This window comes from Pongo pygmaeus, chromosome 3 (genome assembly GCF_028885625.2).
Source record: "Pongo pygmaeus isolate AG05252 chromosome 3, NHGRI_mPonPyg2-v2.0_pri, whole genome shotgun sequence".
Taxonomy (NCBI): Eukaryota; Metazoa; Chordata; class Mammalia; order Primates; family Hominidae; genus Pongo; species Pongo pygmaeus.
This window is the reverse complement of record NC_072376.2, coordinates 20,473,045-20,495,523: the sequence shown is the minus strand read 5'-3', so window position 1 is coordinate 20,495,523 and position 22,479 is coordinate 20,473,045. Positions and strand designations below refer to the sequence as shown.

General features: G+C 38.0%; 1 protein-coding gene across 2 annotated transcripts in view; it reads left to right on the top strand.

Annotated features, from left to right (window-relative positions):
- The window catches only part of KCNIP4 (potassium voltage-gated channel interacting protein 4), a 1,227,081-nt gene that overhangs the window by 552,940 nt on the left and 651,662 nt on the right, over positions 1 to 22,479 (top strand). The window lies entirely within an intron of this gene.

The window sequence follows — 22,479 nt, the reverse complement described above, 5'->3', positions numbered from 1 at the left end:
TACGTTCCCTTGGAAAAGACTAGCAATAGTTAATAAATCTATTAAGAAATGCCCAGCAATTATGAATAAAATGAGGAAGAATAAAGATATAGAGGGAAGTTACTTTGGACAGGGCTAACCTGGATGGTTTATTTATGGAGGGTGCATTTATTGAGAGATTTGAATGAGGTGAGCCTGCCATGTGACTCTCTGTGGGGGAAAGTTCTCTAGGAAGAGGGAATTCTATGAGTAGAGCCAAGAGGCATACTAAATAAAACAAAGCAAAACATAAATTAAGAGTCCAATCTTGTTAGAAGGCAGTAAACACAGAAAAGATGAGAGGAGATCCTTGTCACTCCATAACACTGTGGTCATAAAAATCATTTAAGGTCTATGTTGAACTTTGAATGTACCTTTTCTCTATGCATAATGTTGGAAAATATTGATTCACCAAGTTATATACATTTCCAAGTGTTATCAAAGTTTTTATCCTATGATATCAAAAATCAGTATTTATTAAAATAACCATCAACCTAAAAGTCAGTAAAGACTTGAAGTATCACAAAACTGCCAAGCCCCTGGTAGCAGATATGAGTTTTCGAAAATAATTTTTGCATGAAAGCTCAGATTTCATCATTAGTCACCAATACCGTCAATTGTTTCCTTGAAGGTACAGGCTTACTTTGCTCATCTTTAAGAAAATATCTGCCAAATATCTGAGTCTGAATAACTATAGTTTGTCAGTTGCTCTCTCAAGTAAAAATATTGGCTCTTGAACAAGATGGCTAATTCAGCTCAAAACTCAAACAACTACACCAGCGCTTTTCCTGGAGATAATTGTCATATTTATGTAGGCAATGGGATGATTTTATGTATCTCTCCCATTTTGTCACAAAGAATATTATAAAGATGAGCTCGAGTTGTGATTTAATAAAAGTCATAATTTGTATTGCTTTGTTATGTATGTTACTAATTGAAACTGGCCTATTTGCTTTTTGCCCGTGGTTGGTGGTGAAGAACACAGTGGCTACTGGTTCTGTTTGATGCCACTGCTATGATGCTAGCAGTTAGAAAATATTTCTATATTGTTGATGCTATTATTTATCCCTTCTGCACTATTAGGTTAGGAGGAAGAGACAAGAGAGGGTTTTAATGCCTCTCTTTTGAAGAGTTTGACATTTTTCCTCCAAAATAGTCTTTAAAAGTTTTGTAAGTTTCCCTTTCCTCAGCCGCACATTAGCTACTTAGCTGCAAGAGGCTGAGAAGAATCGACTTTCAGCTAGAGAGCAAGGCCCTCTGTCTTTACAGTTTAAAAGATGACAGGGCCAGGCGCAGTGGCTCACGCCTGTAATCCCAACACATTAGGAGGCTGAGGCGGATGGATCACCTGAGGTCGGGAGTTCGAGACCACCCTGGGCTCTACTAAAAATACAAAATTAGCCGGGCGTGGTGGTGCATGCCTGTAATCCCAGCTACTCAGGAGGCTGAGGCAGGAGAATCGCTTGAACCCAGGAGGCAGAGGTTGCAGTGAGCCAAGATCGTGCCATTGCGCTCCAGCCTGGGCAACAAGAGCAAAACTCCATCTCAAAACATAAATAAATAAATAAATAACATAAAATAAAATAGAAGATGACAGGCCACTAGCTGTGATGGACTGAGACCCCCTGATGATGAGATGGAGCAACCTCAGACTGCCCCAACAAACTATATGCAGTTTACGTATTTGAAGCTAATACTTGGACTAACAGAAATAGCAATGATAATGATAATGGCTGATATTTATTAGGTCCTTCCATGTGTCATGCATGATCCTGGGTGTTTAAAAGATGTTATTTCTTTGACTTCTCAGGAAGCATACAGAGGAAAAGCAAGTTGCTGAACTAGAAAGTGGCATGTAGTCACTTCTGTGGGAATCCACAGACTGCGGTCTTCATCCCTATCACCTTAAGCACTGCCTTGCCAAATATACTGGGCTCCAATAACAGGAAAGAAATACCTGCTGACATGTTTGAGAGGTTCTAGTTTAAAGGACAAACTATCAGAGGTTTTTGTTTGTTTGTTTGTTTGTTTTTTAGTTATGTTAAAGACAGAATTACTCAATGATATACAATAAGGAAGCACAATAAGGAAGATTTTATTCATGACCATTGTGATGGGTATAGCTACCACAGCAATGAGATTTTTGCAGTGGGGGAGAGAAACTGAGCTCAACTCCAAACATGGCATGGGAAAGTGGGGATTTAAATTCAAGGAGCCAGGGTTAGGTGACATGTCAGTGGACGGAAAATTACTAAGAACTTCAGGGAGACAGGGGATTCTGGCCAAACCAACCTAACAAGTGTCTTGCTGAAGGCAGGCCAGGGTGATCAGACCTGGGGGAGGTCAGAGGATGGAGGATGAGATTAGATATTGAGGGGATGATCAGATGAACCCAGAGTGTGGGTGGGGTGTTCCTTCTAAACTGACATCAAGGTTCTTGCTAAAACTGGTTTTTACAAGGAAATGCACAGATAGGCCTAGGAGAAGATTCAAAAGCCTGACTAAAGTTTGGTCAAGCAAAGAATTTTTGTCAATTATAAAGCTATTAAAAAAGATTTAGTTATCCTAGAACTAATGTCATAGTGTAGTTACCAGTTAATTCTTGGATATGTAGCAAATCATATGCAGTTGCCATCTGTCCCAGACTAATATTTAACCATCATTCCAGAATTTTTTTCTCACTAAAATAATGTATACGATTTACTTATTGGTTGGTTTATAACATAATAGCTTTTAATTGCTTTAACATTCTTAGAATTTGTCTACAATCCTATATAGTAATACTTTTTTATATTAGATGTTGAATAAATCATTGAAGATTTTTAATATGCTATGTATACGTGTACATGTTTATAAAAATGTGATGTGTATGTGTAAGCTCATATTGTGTGTGTGTGTAAGTTTAGAATACTTGGGAATAGAAAAAATACTCAAAATCTAAATTACATCCAGAGGCATCATAAGGCAGTAAGGAAGGTAGATATGGATGAGGTTATATCACAGAGATGGAGATGCATTCAACCATAGATATTTACTAAGCAGTTGCTAAGGAACTAGAAGTGTTCTATACTTGAGGGAATGGAAGAGAATAAAATAAATTCCTGCTATCAAGGAGCTTGTATTCTAAAAGAAGCAGGAAAAAAAATAAAGAAGTAAATGTTTTTGTTATAGTAAGTACTATGAAAAATGAAGTTGGTGGGTGAGAACAGAGAGTAATGAGGATGCAAGGGACAAATGTATTGGATGATATCTGAATTATTTGGAGAAGCAAGCTACTGATATCTGCTGGGAGAGCCCCCCCAGGCAGAGGAAACTGTGAGAGCAAGAACCACAGGTGGGAGTGTGCGTGGAGCATTCAAGGAACAGCAAGAAATCCAGCATGGCTACCGGAAAGTACCAGCTATGGTTTGAATGCATGTGTCTCTTCAAAATTCTAAGGTTGGAACCTAATCTCTGGTGTGGCAGTATTAAGAAGTGAGGCCTTTGGGAGAGTGATTAAGTCATGAGTTCTCCACCCTCATGGATGGGATTAGTGCTCATATAAAAGAAGCAGAACAGAGCACCTTAGTCCCTTTTTGCCTCTCTGCTCTTCCTCCATGTGTGGACACAGCATTTGTCCCCTCCAGAGGAGCAACAGGGCACCCTCTTGGAAGGAGAGCATGGGTCCTCACCAGAAACTGAATCTGTTGCACCTTGATCTTGGACTTCCCAGCCTCCAGAAATGTGAGAAATAATAGTCTATTATTTATAAATTATGCAGTCTTGGTATTTTGTCATAGCAACAGGAATGGATTAAGGAATTAGGTGAAGGACACGGAAGTCATACTGTTAGGTTATAGAGATGATGCAGAGTGGATCATGTGGAAATTTTAAATTTTATTCTAGATGAAAAGTGGAGGAATGAGGTTATACTCAGTGTCAAATGGAAGACTGACAAGATCTGACACATATTTTTAAAGGATAGATCTGGCCTCTTGGGAAAGACTAGACTGTAGGTGGCAAAACCATCAGCAAGGCCACTTCTTAGGAACCTATTTCAATTGTATGGAAGTGAGAAGATGGTGACATTGACTAAGACGATAGCAGTGGAAATTGGTTATAGGTTCCAGATATATTTCAAATATTAGCCAATATAATTTCAATGTGAGTGGATATGGACAATAACAGAGATTTGAGGACAGCCCTTGGGGCATTCCAGGATGTAAAGTTATTTAAGCTTATACTTAATAAATAATGGAGACTGAGAAGAAACACCCTGGAGGCAGAAAGCTTTGCCAAGAGCATCTTACTGTATCCAGGGAAAGAAGACATTTCAAGGAGGGAACAGTTACCAACCCCCAAATGCTGCTGATCAGTTCAGTAAGATGAGGACTAGTAAAAGTCTTTGGTGATCATGACAATAGAGTGGTGTAGACCATAGTCTCACTGGAATGGGCTTGTGGGCTCAGGAATGCCTAAGAAGGGATGCCAGAGAAAAAGAACTTAATTATAAAGAACATAGGACATTTCAGTCTACACAGGGATGAGGGGACCCATGGAAGTCTTTAAAAAAAAAATAGGATGTATTATAGAATGCTTATATGCTAATAATCCTGCGAAGAGGGAAGAATAATGATGAAGAAGAGAGTAGGCACGTTATTCAGAGGAGGTGGGATCCAGAGAACAGTGAAAAAGTAGGCGTAAGATCTGATCCTGGTTGTGCATCTATGACCAGAGAGAGCAAGCTGTGTAAGCAGATATAGGTGAGACATTTGGTGGTGGGATTGTGTGGATGTTTCATGCTGAAGGTTTCATTGCAGAGCTGAGAACTTTAGAAAACACCAGTAAAGGGCAAGGGCAAAAGGAAGAGAGTTAGCCTATGAATACAACTACCCTTGTTAGGAAACCAGCAAAAGATTAGGGTTATTCCCGCCTACAAGGAAGCCTTAGGGAATTGACAAGGCCTGTTAGCAGCTAAATGCTTTGTCTCTCTCTTTTTATTTATTTATTTATTTTTATTATTATACTTTAAGTTTTAGGGTACATGTGCACAACATGCAGGTTAGTTACATACGTATACATGTGCCATGCTGGTGTGCTGCATCCATTAACTCATCATTCAGCATTAGGTATATCTCCTAATGCTATCCCTCCCCCCTCCCCCCACCCCACAACAGTCCCCAGAGTGTGATGTTCCCCTTCCTGTGACCATGTGTTCTCATTGTTCAATTCCCATCTATGAGTGAGAACATGCGGTGTTTGGTTTTTTGCCCTTGTGATAGTTTACTGAGAATGATGATTTCCAATTTCATCCATGTCCCTACAAAGGACATGAACTCATCATTTTTGATGGCTGCATAGTATTCCATGGTGTATATGTGCCACATTTTCTTAATCCAGTCTATCATTGTTGGACATTTGGGTTGGTTCCAAGTTTTGCTATTGTGAATAGTGCCGCGATAAACATACGTGTGCATGTGTCTTTATAGCAGCATGATTTCCAGTCCTTTGGGTATATACCCAGTAATGGGATGGCTGGGTCAAATGGTATTTCTAGTTCTAGATCCCTGAGGAATCGCCACACTGACTTCCACAATGGTTGAACTAGTTTACAGTCCCACCAACAGTGTCAAAGTATTCCTATTTCTCCACATCCTCTCCAGCACCTGTTGTTTCCTGACTTTTTAATGATCGCCATTCTAACTGGTGTGAGATGGTGTCTCATTGTGGTTTTGATTTGCATTTCTCTGATGGCCAGTGATGATGAGCATTTTTTCATGTGTCTTTTGGCTGCATAAATGTCTTCTTTTGAGAAGTGTCTATTCATATCCTTTGCCCACTTTTTGATGGGGTTGTTTGTTTTTTTCTTGTAAATTTGTTTGAGTTCATTGTAGAATCTCGTAGATTCTGGATATTAGCCCTTTGTCAAATGAGTAGGTTGCAAAAATTTTCTCCCAATTTGTAGGTTGTCTGTTCACCCTGATGGTAGTTTCTTTTGCTATGCAGAAGCTCTTTAGTTTAATTAGATCCCATTTGTCAATTTTGGCTTTTGTTGCCATTGCTTTTGGTGTTTTAGCCATGAAGTCCTTGCCCATGCCTATGTCCTGAATGGTAATGCCTAGGTTTTCTTCTAGGGTTTTGATGGTTTTAGGTCTAACGTTTAAGTCTTTAATCCATCTTGAATTGATTTTTGTATAAGGTGTAAGGAAGGGATCCAGTTTCAGCTTTCTACATATGGCTAGCCAGTTTTCCCAGCACCATTTATTAAATAGGGAATCCTTTCCCCATTGCTTGTTTTTCTCAGGTTTGTCAAAGATCAGATAGTTGTAGATATGCAGTGTTATTTCTGAGGGCTCTGTTCTGTTCCATTGATCTATGTCTCTGTTTTGGTACCAGTACCATACTATTTTGGTTACTGTAGCCTTATAGTATAGTTTGAAGTCAGGAAGTCAAATTGTCCCTGTTTGCAGATGACATGATTGTATATCTAGAAAACCCCATTATCTCAGCCCCAAATCTCCTTAAGCTGATAAGCAACTTCAGCAAAGTCTCAGGATACAAAATCAATGTACAAAAATCACAAGCATTCTTATACAACAATAACAGACAAACAAAGAGCCAAATCATGAGTGAACTCCCATTCACAATCACTTCAAAGAGAATAAAATACCTAGGAATCCAACTTACAAGGGACGTGAAGGACCTCTTCAAGGAGAACTACAAACCACTGCTCAATGAAATAAAAGAGGATACAAACAAATGGAAGAACATTCCATGCTCATGGGTAGGAAGAATCAATATCGTGAAAATGGCCATACTACCCAACGTAATTTATAGATTCAATGCCATCCCCATCAAGTTACCAATGACTTTCTTCACAGAATTGGAAAAAACTACTTTAAAGTTCATATGGAACCAAAAAAGAGCCCGCATCACCAAGTCAATCCTAAGCCAAAAGAACAAAGCTGCTTTGTCTTTCTCTATGAACAGAAGTCCAGGATGAGCTATTCCTATTCTCTGTTACCATTTGGTATAATATCCACAACTGTGATAATATGAAGAGACAAAGTATTACATGGAAACTTGCTGTGACTCATTGTTCTATTCATGGAAGAAATAGTTATTTATGCTTCCACTGAAGAAATCTGAATTTGCAATCGTGAGTGTATTATCATTTTCAAATAACTCCACTTCCTTAAAAAATATAGCACTAAGGTTGGAGGAAATTGAAGTACATGCAGAGAATCCATCTAGCCAGTGAATTTGAAGAAGACAAATAATTTTTTCTCATTCTGCATTTCAAAGGAGTTAAGAATGTGTCTACTGTAAGTAACCTGGAGGAGAAAATATATGCGTTTTAGAAGTTGAAATGCATCAAAGACCCTTTAATGCCTCATTCAAGTTAATAGGACATTTCTTGCTTTTTCATCCAGGATATGCTAAAGATTCATTTCCTTGCATGTGAAAGTGTGTGCTTCAGGGAAAAGTCAAAATCAGCACCATTCTTTCACTATTAAAACATCAGGGGCTAGAGGTATAAATAGCATGGGCTTTTGGAAAATATAGATCTGACTTCTTCCTTCATTAAAGGACTTTCCTCGTGCTTGCCTAGAACCTCTGTTTTCTAGAACTTGCCCTCCCTTGAGAAAGGCCCCAGAATCTTGCTAAATTATATAATGGGCTCACAACGTAAGTATAGAGAATGTGCTATGAATTAGCACATCAGACTCATTTTCACTGATAACCTGATTTTACACTGTACCTCTCATTGCAGATTGGATACTCTGCTCCTTAATTCCCTGTTGCTGGCTTTTTCTCAGCAAATCAGTCCAAGTGTTTTAAGAATCTGAAAGGGATTTTTTTTCTTGCTACATCTATATCTGAAATAGGGAAATATCAATTTACCCCAAGTTCAGCAGACTCACATTCAACATGGGCAAATTAACTTGCTGCTGAGTTTTCTGAACAGTGGCACCTTAATAGGTCTGCCCCAGAAAAAGACAAATGGAAGTGTTTGGGGAGCCCCTTGGGTTTCCCTTTGTACATGGGCATAGGAGATTTGTAAAATGGGACAGTCTTTACAATTCGTCATTCCTTAAAGAGAAAGTCCATGTTTTTCCTTATTTGAGAAATATCCAAATGAGATTATTCTAGACTGATGGAGAATGAAATGAAAATAAACTTCAGTTGTATATTTTCCCCTGGTACTCTTTAAGAGAGAACAAAATCAGGACATAAAGCCTGCTAGTTTAATGGCCTTTAGTAGGTGAGGAAGCCTGGATTCTAGAATCAACCCCATTGATTTCTTTTTTGGCTGAGTGCAGTGGCACGATGTCAGCTCACTGTAACCTCTGCCTCCTGGATTCAAGCGATTCTCCTGCCTCAGCCTCCCGAGTAGCTAGGATTACAGGCCCCCACCACCAAGCCCAGCTAATTTTTGTATTTTTAGTAGAGACGGGGTTTCACCATGTTGGCCCGGCTGGTCAAAAACTCCTGACCTTGAGTGATCCTCCCACTTTGGCCTCCCAAAGTGCTGGGATTACAGGCACGAGCAACCATGCCGAGCATAACTTCATTGGTTTCTAGTCCCAGATCTACAACTATCACCAGTTACCTGATCTCAAATTTGTTCTCTCACCTACAAAATCAGGGGCGTGCTAAAGGTCTCTTCCAGCTTTAAAATTCTACGTATTTGCTGAATGCAACTCTTATAGAATTTTAATTATATATTCATAAGCCCTAACCAATCCAGCACCAGTTGGATGCTTGGTCACACCCCCATCAGTAGATTTGCACTTGATGATGCTAATTTGATAAACAACATCATAATTACTAGAAAAGCAGGAGAAAAGAAAGAAGAAAGAAAGAATGAAGAGAAGAGAACAGAAGAGAAGAGAAGAGGAGGGGAGGGGAGGGGAGGGGAGGGGAGGGGAGGGGAGAGGAGAGGAGAGGAGAGGAGAGGAGAGGAGAGGAGAGGAGAGGAGAGGAGAGGAGAGGAGAGGAGAGGAGAGGAGAGGAGAGGAGAGGAACAGAGAGAAAAATAGGAAGTGGCAAGAAGACGTGTGTTTGAAATGACGACTCCCACCCACCCCACATACTACACCTCTCCACAAAGGTCTAGCTCAACTCCCACCTTTTTTCAAAGTTGCCCTTTCCCCCCATCATCCATACTAATCCATCAGACATTACAGTTATCTTGTCTTTGCCTATATTTGTTCCTCTGGACATATTAGAGCCTTTAGAAGAGGGCAATTAAGACCTTTTCACCCACGCTCCCCTGCAATGTTCTGCACAATGTCTGCAAATGCCTAATGGAATACAATGAATTAAACTGAACTCAGACTGGGTCATGATTGACATAGAGGCTGTTGCTACCTCTTTCCTTACTGGATGAATTCCAGGACTTGAGGTTGAATCCAAGGAAGAGATAGGATCAGAGCAGGAAAAAGGGATTTGGAACATCAGCTTGATAAATATATTGCCTTTTCTCTATGACATTGTAATAACTAACTAGCTCTTCTCCTCTAAAGGAAAGTATATACAACACCTTACTACTTCTTATGACAGCACCTGTCTCTGTGCTATTGTCATGGGCCTCTCTCCTTTCTCTACTGGCCCTGCTCCACGTCTAGAAATAGCTTGCTGTATGATTAGAATTAGAATTGTCAGATATTCCTAATATTGCATAGGAAATGTTTATACTGCTACTTGGGAGGCTGAGGCAGGAGAATTGCTTGAACCTGTGAGGTGGAGGTTGGGTTGAACCGAGATCGTGCCACTGCACTCCAGCCTGTTCGACAGTGTGAGACTCCATCGCAAAAAAAAAAAAAAAAAAGGTTATTCAGTGTTTATCTGAAATTCAAATTTAACCATGCATCCTGTATTTTATCTAGCAAGCCCAGTTAGTACTTAAGTGAATTAAAAGTCAGTTCAAACTGGCTTCAACAAAAACAAAAAATAAACCCACAATTTCTTGGCCCACGTAATTGAGAGGCCCAGGTGGTAGTTCTGGGCTTCAGGTGGGACTTAATTTAATATGTCATTAGGAATCCGTTTAATCTCTCAGCTCTGGCTTCTCCTCTAATGGCTTTATTTTCTGGCTTCACTTGGTGCTAGGTGGTTGCAGACAATGCCTGCATCACATCCTGTGAGGGTCAGCCTCAGTGGGGAAGAGCAGCTGCCTCCTGGCCAGCGGCTTCAGAAGAAGCGGCCTCATGCCTCATTGGCCCTCCTTGGACCACATGCCCTAACAGAACCTACACGCTGGCCAAGGCAACAACATGCTCCGAGTGGTTAGACTTCTGAGCCACATGCCTCAACCTGGAAGCCCCCTGGAGGGGCCTGGGCTTGTGGTGGGAGAGTAGTTCCTTACCATCTAGATTGAGGTGCTAACATGAGAAGGAAAGATGGATGCTATGTGATAGAAGCAAAAGGAAAAATAAAAAAAGAAAACCCATTTCCCACACTATGTGTTCCTAAACTATGTAATTATTTTTTAAACAGATTTTGAAAGAGATGACAGCAGTCGCTGTAGGCATTAATTCCTATTTTCCTAACTAGCAACTCCATTTACCCAGTCAACTTGCTTTAATTTGATTGATCAATTTATACAGGTATAAAAAGAAGAACTAGTAAATAAGTGATTTCTTAAGTCTTTTCTAGTCTAAAATTCTCTAGCGCTATGAATAATAGCAAGAAGGAGATTACGAGAGAGAAAAAGAGAGAGAGAAAGAGAGAGAGGAATTCCAGTGTGCTTTTTGTGTTTGGGATCAAAATGCTGGTGCTAGAAGCAAGGTCCATAGTAAAAATGGAATATGAGTTTTATTGATACTAACTATTCACTCCGGGTAGTTTGTACTCTGCTTTTGTAGATTCTCTATAGCTATTTAAAGAATAAATTTCACTCTGTATGCAAATGTACATGTGCATGTGTATGCATTAAAATTATTGCTTAATCACTGACACCAAGTTGATTTTTCTCTTCAAATTAATTTATGGGAGAGCAAAACGAAACTGAACCCTCAGAGGAATAATCAAACTCCTGTGTTTTTATTTCAACATACCATACCATTAAAATGACATAGGTCATCTTTGTGCCGTTGGGATTAACAGCAATTTGTGAGCTTTTGAAAGCCCTTTGAAATTTTCAGATTAAAGGAATTAAGTTCAATTTTAACGTAATGAATCTAATTACTGGTTTTTCTGAACATTCAAATTAAGAAGAAAGGCAACATCTGCTCTTCCTACCTTCAGATGTCTTTTAATTTGTGCACTTACCGCAGAACCTTCAAGTTCAAAGGCAGTTTTCATCATTTTAGCTTAAATTCTGGGAAAACATACCTGAATAGACTTACCCAGACTTAACCTTGACCAAAAAACAAACAAACAAACAAACAAACAAAAAAGAGTCCGACAGGCCCCAGCCTCAGCTAAACCTATAATGAACTTGTGAGGTCTGACTTTTCAGCCTCATTCGGCTATGTCCCCAAATCATCTCTGCAGGAAGTGACCCCATGGTGTGTGTGACTGTGTTTCCTTCCAGTTTTTGGAAAATTGCTTAAGTAAGAGCTGACGAGATTTTCTGTACCCAGTCATCTTAGAATAACATGTCTTTTTATGACTTTTAATCATATAGTCCATCACCCACCTTTGATCCCTTTCAGGGAAAAATGACATACTCAAGGGCAGTGAACTATTGAAAACAGGAGTCCCCACTTATTTATTGACTTATAGTCCCCATTCTTTCATAGCAAAAGTGATCAATGATCTACTGCCGTATTTAGCTTTTTGATAGCATCATCAAATTCATTAAACTAACTCTAGATCATTGGATCAGGCAGAAGCAATGCTATATTTAAAAATATTTAGAATATTTATTAACACTGATTAGTAAATATTTAGAATATTTATTAACACTGATTAGTAAATATTTAATATCTTGTTTTGAAGGATACTGTAAAAAAACTCAGTGATTTAGTAAGCTTTTTAAAAAATTTTACGTTCCAAGATACATGTACAGAATGTGGAGGTTTGTTACATAGGTAAATGTGTGCCATGGTGGTTTGCTGTACCTATCAACCCATCACCTAGGTATTAAGCCCTGCATACATTAGCTATTTATCTTGATGCTCTCCCTCTTAGTATGCTATTGATAAATGTGATGATATTATTTCATGCATAAAAATATGAATCACAATGTCTCCATCATCCCAGGTGTTTCCAGGACATTTTGTAATATTGAAACACCAATGGAGTTTTTAAATTGATATTGCAGAGTCAGATGAAAGGTTTTCCAGAATTTGTCACCTTGCTATTTGGATATAACTTTTATTAATACTTAGCATATCAAGTATAAGGGTTTTTGCTTCAGATTTAATTTCTAATGAGGCCTGAATATGTGACTCTATCTTCTTAATTCTTCTTTATATTTTTTATTTTTTATTTTTTTGCCTCAGCTATAGGTTCTGAAAGAACACCCCCAGTTGCCAAGGCAGATGCCATGTAAATATTACTTTTTATTTTCCCCACTGGGAAAAGATGATGTGAGATTCTCTTGGTTTCCTGTTGTAGTTATAATAAATTTCCACCAACTGAGCATCTTAAAGTAACACATTTATTTTTTACAGTTCTGCACATCAGAAATTTGAATTCATTTCACTGGGCTAAAATCAAGGTGTCAGCAAGGCTGGGCTCCTTCTGGAATCTCTAAGACAGAATCTGTTTTCTAGCCTTCTTCCAGCTTCTGGAGTCTGACCGTAGCCTTCAGTTCATGGCTTCCCATTACTCCAAACTGCTTTCACCATTCCAGCTTCATCTCTGACTCTGACACCCCTGCTGTTGTTTTCTTGTAGGAGTCATAGTGACAACTTTGAGCCCACCCAGAGGATATTGGTTACTTTGACAAGACCTAGTTCCATCCTGAACTATCTCTATAACTTTTGGTGGTTTATCTCTCTACTTTAAATATCAGAATCCTCTTTTTTTTTTTTTTTTTTTTTTTGGAGTCTTGCTCTGTCACCAGGCTGGAGTGCAGTGGTGAGATCTCAGCTCACTGCAACCTCCGCCTCCTGGGTTCAGGCAACTCTCCCGCCTCAGCCTCCCGAGCAGCTGAGACTACAGGCATCTGCCACCATGCTCAGCTAATTTTTGTATTTTTAGTAGAGACAGGGTTTCACCATCTTGGCCAGGCAGGTCTCAAACTCCTGACCAGAGGTGATCCGCCCACCTTGGCCTCCCAAAGTGCTGGGATTACAGGTGTGGGCCACCACACCTGGCCCAGGATCCTCATTTTTAAGAAGGGGATAATAAGAATGACTACTTCAGTCATATTGGGGAAGACTGAACTGATATTTTGTATGTATTTCTAGAGAAGGACTATATATGTATATATAGACCATATATAGGAGACTCTATATAGTTTTATATATATATATATAAAGATATATATATATATATATATATATATAGCCTTCAGCACAGTCTGCCTGCAAAGAGAAGTATACATATGTTAGCCCTTTATGTAAAGTAAATGATCAGAATAAAAAGCATGTTTTCTATTTGAGATCAATTTGGATGAGATGAGACCCAAAGAATTTGTGATGAATAAATCTCATTTAAACCAAATAAGTGATTCAGAACTTTGAAATGTTTTTGTCAAGATCCATTATAGTTGCTTTGAAGATTACCTTACCCCCACATCATTTAAAAGAAGCACTTTGATGAAGTTGATAATGATGATGATGATGACGACATATGTGTATGTGTTTGTCTCTATAGGACGTTTTCTCAATATACAGTTTTTATACTATACATTTTTAAATAAAATATACAAATTTTTATTTTGTTAATGGTTTATGTGTGTCAGGGAGGAAAACTTTTCTGGTACCCTCTTAAGTTCGCTCTCTGAGGTCTGTGAGCTAAACTGACAAAATATGGATTAAAGGGGGAAAAAAGGCTTATTCCCATGAATATGAGAACTAATAAATGAACTAGCAAGCTAGCTAGGTGACTAAGGTTAGAGGCCTATATACCTAAGTTACGAAGGGAAAGGGGTGGGGGAGAAAAGGCTTCTATAGGAAGAACAGATGGTTTATTTAGGAAAGACAAACAGATTTTTAGGAAAACAGATAGGAGATTAAAAGATGTATGGTAATAATGTTTGTGTATGGAGGTAGGAGTGGCCTTTTCCACTCGTTCTTGGCCTAGAAACTCTCCCAAGAGGGAATCTGTGGTAGTTTACCCTTGGTTTCTCTTCTGGGAATAGACCTGCCCTAAAGGGATTTATGGAAGCTTTATTTGTCACAAGTTTCTGCTTCTGCTCAGATGAGAGAAGTTTTAAGAAGACTTCTTTCTGCATCTGTCGAATTTCAAATTTCTTCAGCATCAAATAATCTTCATACCAACTCTGGGGTTCTGAGTGGGTCCCCACACGTGTTAAGTTTTCTGTATTCAATATAAGGATTATAAAATAATTAAATGTTATTTAATTATTAAATATAAGGATTGTGGCTTATTCTTTGTGAGCCCAGTGCTTGTGAGCCCAGTGCTTTGTGAGCCCAGTCAATGTTCAATAAATGGAAATTTAATAAAAGAATGCCAAAGCATGAGAGCTAATTTATTCAACATCATTAAAAGAGAAGTGTCAATCAAGACTTTTTCAGTTACAGGGTGAAAATGTACACCCTGAATTAAAAGTGAAGTTTATTGACATATATTAGTAGGAAGCCCATTGTGGGTAGTTCAAGTCAAAGGATGATCTATAGGGAGCAGGGATCTGGAGAATAGAGGTAGAACTCAGTGATAGCAGGACTGTCTCTCTATCAGTGTCCCATCATGCATTTCTCAGTTTCCCCGTGTATATTGCTCTTGTTCGAGCCTATGACAGTTAGCTTTTTAAAAGTAGCATGGGGAACACAGGAGCCCTACATTCCCAGGTTAGCAACATTGCAGGATAAGAGAGCATATTTATAATGGGTTCCATATGAGTAATCCCAGTGAAAGTTGACTGGCCATGATTTTTAAATATGTTTAGTTTTTGAATTAATCATTGAAACCAGGAATGCAGAAACTTCTGATTTGTCAGTTCTGGGTCACTTAACTACTCTGAGGTTGTGTCAATCAAGGATAGGGAGATGCTGAAGAAGCGGAGTGTAGACTGTCCCCCGAAGAAGTGAGAAAACTGTAAAGACTGCCAGGACAGTAGATACTGTGGTCTCTGAAGGAGTAATGAATTTTTAGATATATTTTTCCTTCTTATATAGTAAAAGAGACATTGCTTTTATGCAAATGATGGTAGTACTGAAATTGTTATTATGGAACCATGCAGTGTTATTCTCTTTTCTTAAATTTGTTGAAAGAATCTGAAACATTCTATAGGTTCATAATTTTTTCTCTAAAGGCTGCACAGTAGATTAACAAAAAAGTAGATGTTGATTTTAAGGAAAATAAGTAACTTCCCTAAGAGTAACACTTCACACAGTAGGCAAGTAGGGATTGAACCAACACTTGGTAAATGAATGAATTACCCAGACATTTGATCAGGGTATCTGGACCATAAATTTTTTTATACAGATTCTGCATATTCTGGGTATTTACATGATTAATTATTGGAGTGTTCATCAACACTCTACTAAAGTGTCTTTTAAGTTTACCTAAATGTAAAATGTTTTATACATAGAATTGGTGGGAAATTTCAATGATGGCAGTGGAGAACTGGATAATCACATTAGAGAAGAAAATTACAAAACATTCTAATAAATAACATCATAGTGTGATTCTAATAGTTGGAAAAGTTAGAACAAAATTTTGATTGAAAAAGTCATTTCTAAATAACTTGAAATTTTCAGGGTTTATGTCAGTTATTACCATTAGTCTGTAAAACAAATTTATTTTGCATACCAAGGTGCTAATGGATATCAGGTCTGAGATACTGAAATCCTTGCATCACAGATTTCCCGTGGCTCATCCAACAAGGGACTTTCTTTCTTGCCAGGTCTCTTTGTGGTGGCCTTTCTGAAAATGGGTGGTGCCACCCCTGCATAGTTATAGCTAGACTCTGCCCAGTGTTGTTCTATCCTTTCTTTGCTTCCCTACTGTCAAATTTTCCCCCGCAATGTGAACTTTGTTACACATCTTAAAAATAAGACTTTAGAGTTAAATTCATTGAAAAAAAAAATCTTCTAGATCTTCTCTTAAGGGAAGAAAAAAAATGCAACACCCAAGCATTTAACCACTTTTGACTTGACTTTCAATCCTGTGATGTGCCTTACTAGGGATAAATATCTATTCGGATGGACATTTGAAAGAGAATTTTCTAATAATCCGTCTTTTTTAAACAAATACATCTGGGGTATAGTCACATGTCCACCTACTGATTAAATTTTTCCAGGAAAGAGGCAAATGTTTGAGCGATACATCATCACAAAAAATTTGATTCCACTTTATGTGTATATTTCAGTGACAGTCCTAATACCCAAATCAATGTATTTAAAAAGAAGCCCCCTTAGGTTTCTTCAAGTGATTTATTGCCTTAGTTACATTATTGCTTCAGGTGTAATCAGGAGTATTTGTCTTCATGTCATTGTAAGGGAGATATGAGATAGAATATGCTAATATGCTTGTCTTTGTACATAATGTTTTATTAGTCTTCTGTTTGTTTCAGTCTCTTAATTAGTGACAGTCATTTAAAGCCATCCATCTCTGTCCAAATTTATGCAAATGTTGTAAGTTAATAATGAGAATTTCAGATGACTCTTTTTGTCAGCCTTTATTTTGAGTTTGTTAGTCTATTAGATTGTTTGGCTAAATAAAATGTCTTTCTTTAAAGCTATAAAGCTAAAAATTCATAGATCAAACAGTTATCAAACATTCTTAAGGATAATTATTTTTAGTTTCACACCAGAGTACAAACAGCGTTTGTGAAGCTCATAGCTCTTCATAAATCCCGCTGTTGCTTGTGCCTTCACGAAGCCCCCATCCATAGCTTGTGAGTGCTCAGGAAAATGACAAGGTCCTGTTAACATTTACCCCTAAAGTGCTATCTTGAATTTATTGACTCATTGCAATTTAAAACAGAATCTTTAAAGTTTACTAGTGGTAATTGGAGCTAATGTTATCAAGGTTGATTAAAATGCTTGTTGGTACTATAAGAAATGAACTCTTAATTATAATCTTCTTAATAGTTAGCTCACACAATCAAGACAAAAATTATCACTTAGTTTATAGCTTTGCATATTCATTGTGCACTTCCACCTTCCCACTTGGGTTGCATTGTTTTGTTCTAAATCTCATATGGCAGATAGCTGGGAAGTGCTGCTGTGCAGTTCTCAGCAGTTTATTGCCAGAGTTTCTTCCATTTATTGTCATTAGCAAAAGAGTGTATCTTCCTGTAAGACGTATGAGTATTGGTAGTCTCAGTAAAATATCAGAATTACCTTTTTTATAATCTGGATTTTACCAGGGAATGTGCTTGCTGGTGAGGTGATAAAAGTTAATGATATTATCCCCGGGCTCAGACAGTTTACAGGATAGCAGTGGAAACAGACTCTGGCTAGACTTTCAGCTTCCTAGTGTCAGGGACCGGACTATGTCTACTATTATGCCTCCATTACTTTGTACACATCACGAACATCACACTTACACAGCAGTACTGGTTGAATTAAGGAAAAGTATGTGTGCCGAGGAGGGAAAGGAATGTGATTGCAGGGGACAGGAAGAATTAAGCACAGCTGATGAAGACTTTTGAGCTGCCCATAGAATCAGTAGAATTATTTCCAGGAGACAGAAAAATGCAAATTTCCTGTAAGACACTGGGAAACTTGTGGTTTTCCAGCTGAGTGATGTACAGGGTTAGGGAATGGCGTCAAGTGAGGCTGGGATGGTGGAACATATCAAGTATGGGTAGGTCTCAGTGGCATGCTGAGGAGTTTGAATTTTATTCTCCACGTTAGGAGAGCATCAAAGATGTGCATTTAGGGCACATTCCTGATAAAATTTGGAGGATCACAGAAGGTATCAGAAGAGAGGATGACTTCATTTACTTCAGTATGCTCAGGTGGCCACCTAGCATCAAAAAATTACTGAGCTTTTTGGGTTTCCATGTTAGTTGAACATTAGTCCTAGTCCTGTATCTGCCTCTTGTTAGCTTAGCAAGTTTTTCCTTGTTTTGCTGATCTTGAGTGTCCCAACATAAACTAAATGGAAATTATAATACTAATTTGAAGGATTACTTTTTACATGTTACTGATTATAATTACAAAGTATTTGGAACATAGTAGGTACTCTTTAAGTACTAAGTATAGAAATTACTTAATAGTATTTTATATCAACCCAATTTGAAAAGGGCAAGGGATTTCAATAGAGGTTTATCCAAGGAAGATATAAAAATGGCAATAAGTGCATGAAAAGATGCTCAACATGATCTGCTGTCAAGAAAATGAAAATCAAAACCACATTGACATACCACTTCACACACACTAGGATGGCTATAATAAAAAACAATGATAATAACAAATGTTGGCAAGTATATGGAGAAATTAGAACCTTCATGCACTGTTGGCAGGAAAGTAAAATGATGCATTTACTTTGGAAAAATATCGGACAGTTCCTCAAAAAATTAAACATAGCATTACTGTATTACCCAGCAGTTTCGCTCCCAAAAATATACCCAAGGTATGTTCATATGGAACCAAAAAAGGGCCCGCATTGCCAAGACAATCCTAAGCCAAAAGAACAAAGCTGGAGGCATCACACTACCTGACTTCAAACTATACTACAAGGCTATAGTAACCAAAACAGCATGGTACTGGTACCAAAACAGAGATATAGACCAATGGAACAGAACAGAGCCCTCAGAAATAATACCACACATCTACAACCATCTGATCTTTCACAAACCTGACAAAAACAAGAAATGGGGAAAGGATTCCCTATTTAATAAATGGTGCTGGGAAAACTGGCTAGCCATATGTAGAAAGCTGAAACCGGATCCCTTCCTTAAACCTTATACAAAAATTAATTCAAGATGAACTAAAGACTTAAATGTTAGACCTAAAACCATAAAAACCCTAGAAGAAAACCTAGGCAATACCATTGAAGACATAGGCATGGGCAAGGACTTCATGTCTAAAACACCAAAAGCAATGGCAACAAAAGCCAAAATTGACAATTGGGATCTAAGTAAACTAAAGAGCTTCTGCACAGCAAAAGAAACTACCATCAGAGTGAACAGGCAACCTACAAACTGGGAGAAAATTTTTACAGTCTACTCATCTGACAAAGGGCTAATATCCAGAATCTACAAAGAACTCCAACAAATTTACAAGAAAGAAACAAACAACCCCATCACAAAGTGGGCAAAGGATATGAACAGACACTTCTCAAAAGAAGACATTTATGCAGCCAACAGACACATGAAAAAATGCTCATCATCACTGGGCCATCAGAGAAATGCAAATCAAAACCACAATGAGATACCATCTCACACCAGTTAGAATGGCGATCATTAAAAAGTCAGGAAACAACAGGTGCTGGAGAGGATGTGGAGAAATAGGAACAATTTTACACTGTTGGTGGGACTGTAAACTAGTTCAACCATTGTGGAAGACAGTGTGGCGATTCCTCAAGGATCTAGAAATACCATTTGACCCAGCCATCCTATTACTGGGTGTATACCCAAAGGATTATAAATTATGCTGCTGTAAAGACACATGCACACGTATGTTTATTGCGGCACTATTCACAATAGCAAAGACTTGGAACCAACCCAAATGTCCATCAATGATAGACTGGATTAAGAAAATGTGGCACATATACATCATGGAATACTATGCAGCCATAAAAAAGGATGAGTTCATGTCCTTTGTAGGGACGTGGATGAATCTGGAAACCATCATTATCAGCAAACTATCGCAAGGACAAAAAACCAAACACTGCATGTTCTCACTCATAGGTGGGAACTGAACAATAAGAACACTTGGACACGGGAAGGGGAACATCACACACCAGGGCCTGTCACAGGGTGGGGGGAAGGGGGAGGGCTAGCATTAGGAGATATACCTAATATAAATCACAAGTTAATGGGTGCAGCACACCAACATGGCGCATGTATACATATGTAACAAAACTGCACGTTGTGCACATGTACCCTAGAACTTAAAGTATAATTAAAAAAAAAATAGAGATGAGAATATATGTCTATGTGCTGGGTGCAGTGGCTCACACTTGTAATCCTGGCACTTTGGGAGACTGAGGCAGATGGATTGCTTGAGCCCAGGACTTTAAGAACAGCCTGGGCAACATGGTGAAACCCCTATCTCTACAAAAAAATTAGTTAGGTATGGTGGCACACACCTATAGTCCCGGCTTCTAAGGAATTTGTGGTGGGAGGATCACCTGAGCCCAGGGAGGTCAAGGCTGCAATGAGCCTTGATTGTGCCACTGAACTTCAGCTGGTGTAACAGAGTGAGATTCTGTCTCAAAGAAAAAAAAAAAGACAATATATGTCAACATAAAACTTGCACATGAATGTTCATGACAGTATTATTTATAATACTCAAAAGATGAAAACAACCCAAATGTCCATCAAGTTATAAATAAATAAAAGTTATTACAAGTGTACAATGAAATATTATTCAGCAATAAAAAGAAATGATTTACTGATACAACATGGGTCATCATATTATGCTAAATGAATGAAGCCAGTCACAAAAGACTACATATTGTTTAATTTTAATTAAATGAAATATACACGAAATATCCAGGATAGGCAATTCTCTAGAGTGGTTGCCTAGGCCTGGAGTGTTGGAGAAAAGTGGAGGGTAATAGCTAAAACGATAGAAGGATGTTTTGTAGGGCAAAGATCTTCTAAAATTAATTGTGGTGACTGTTGCACAACTGTGCATGTACTGAACACTATTGAATTCACTCAATATAATTCACTTTAACAGGTTAAATTATATGATATGTTGATTATGCCCCAATGAAACTGTTATAAAAAGATAAAAAGATAATAATCAATGGGTATATTGAGTACTTACAACACGAAAAGTGATAGACATAAATTATCTCACTTACTCATCGAAGAAAGCCTCATTATGAAATAGGGACACTTCTTATGTCATATACAGCCAAGAAAATTCAGACTCAGAGGTATAATTAGTGTGGAACAGTTGAGGCTTTTTAAAATTATATATATTTACTATTATATATATTTATTATATATGGTTACGTATATATGTAAAATATAACATTTGCTTTTAGACTATAAAATAAATATATTTTAGTGATGGTAATCCGTTATAATTTACTCAGCTATAGATAATTCACTAGCTTCCCTCATTGTTTCTTCCAGCACACCTGAAATCTTTCAGCACACCTGAAATCTTTCTCAGGAGCCTATTCACAGGCTCAAGGCAGCCCTCTCCAGCTGTCCCTACTATTGCAATTTTGTATGTAAATGCCTTTCATCCCGGCCCAGAGAAAAGGATATCTATTGCTGTCTACTCATTCCCCACTCTGAGCTGTCCCTGACGTCCATTATGCAAGCTGAGATATTCAGGAGCAGAAAGGTCTCTTGTAAAACTAACTGCTTAGCACCACACCTGCCATAGTAAGTACTTTAACAATAGCTGACATTTTGTAATGCTTGTGAGTACGAAGTATTTTATGATATGCCTTTGATAGACGTTATTTTATTTAATTATCATGACAAATCTATGAAGAGAGGAAGGTGACTAACTCATGCTGGTTTGCTGGGAACTCTGCCATTTTAACACTGAAACTCCAATGTCCACAAAACCTTATAGTCCCAAGCAGGCCAAAATGATTGGTTAGATTCAAGAGAGGATTCATATTGGATCACCTTCTGAGCCAGGAATTTAATAGTGTGCATTGTTTTTCTTTTCAGAAATGGAAAAGTTTTAAGGTATAATTTTAATTATTGTCCCCTTTAACAAGTTAATTTTGATGACATATCATTTGTTTGTTGTCTCACCAAGTTTCATGAAGAGAGACTAAAGACATTCTCAGAATAGTAACCAAGTGTATTTTAGGAGACCTTGGTAAAGAAGTTAATACAGCAATTAAGCACACCTGAAATCTGGTGTAAAATATAATTAAACGTTGCTTAGAAACTTTTCTTATTGAACCAAATGAAAATATGCCTCTTGTTTAAAATGTCAAACTGATCATTGTTCCTTATTTTTTTTCTTGGTTATAGAATGACATTTCCATGAACACTCATTTCTGGTTTAGCTATACACAATAAACACAATAGCTATTACAAATTATTTAGTCCCTACTGAGCAGTTCATCAAGGATTTGTGAAGGCAATGGCATCAATTGATATTCCTTCCCTTCCTTCTCCTGCCTGCCCTGTTTAAAGATAACATGTTCTAAGTCTAGGCATGGAATTAAACTACCTTCAGGCCATTGCCTCCAAAATGCAGTTTCTGTCTTCACCTCCTGTAGCCCATAGCAAAATGA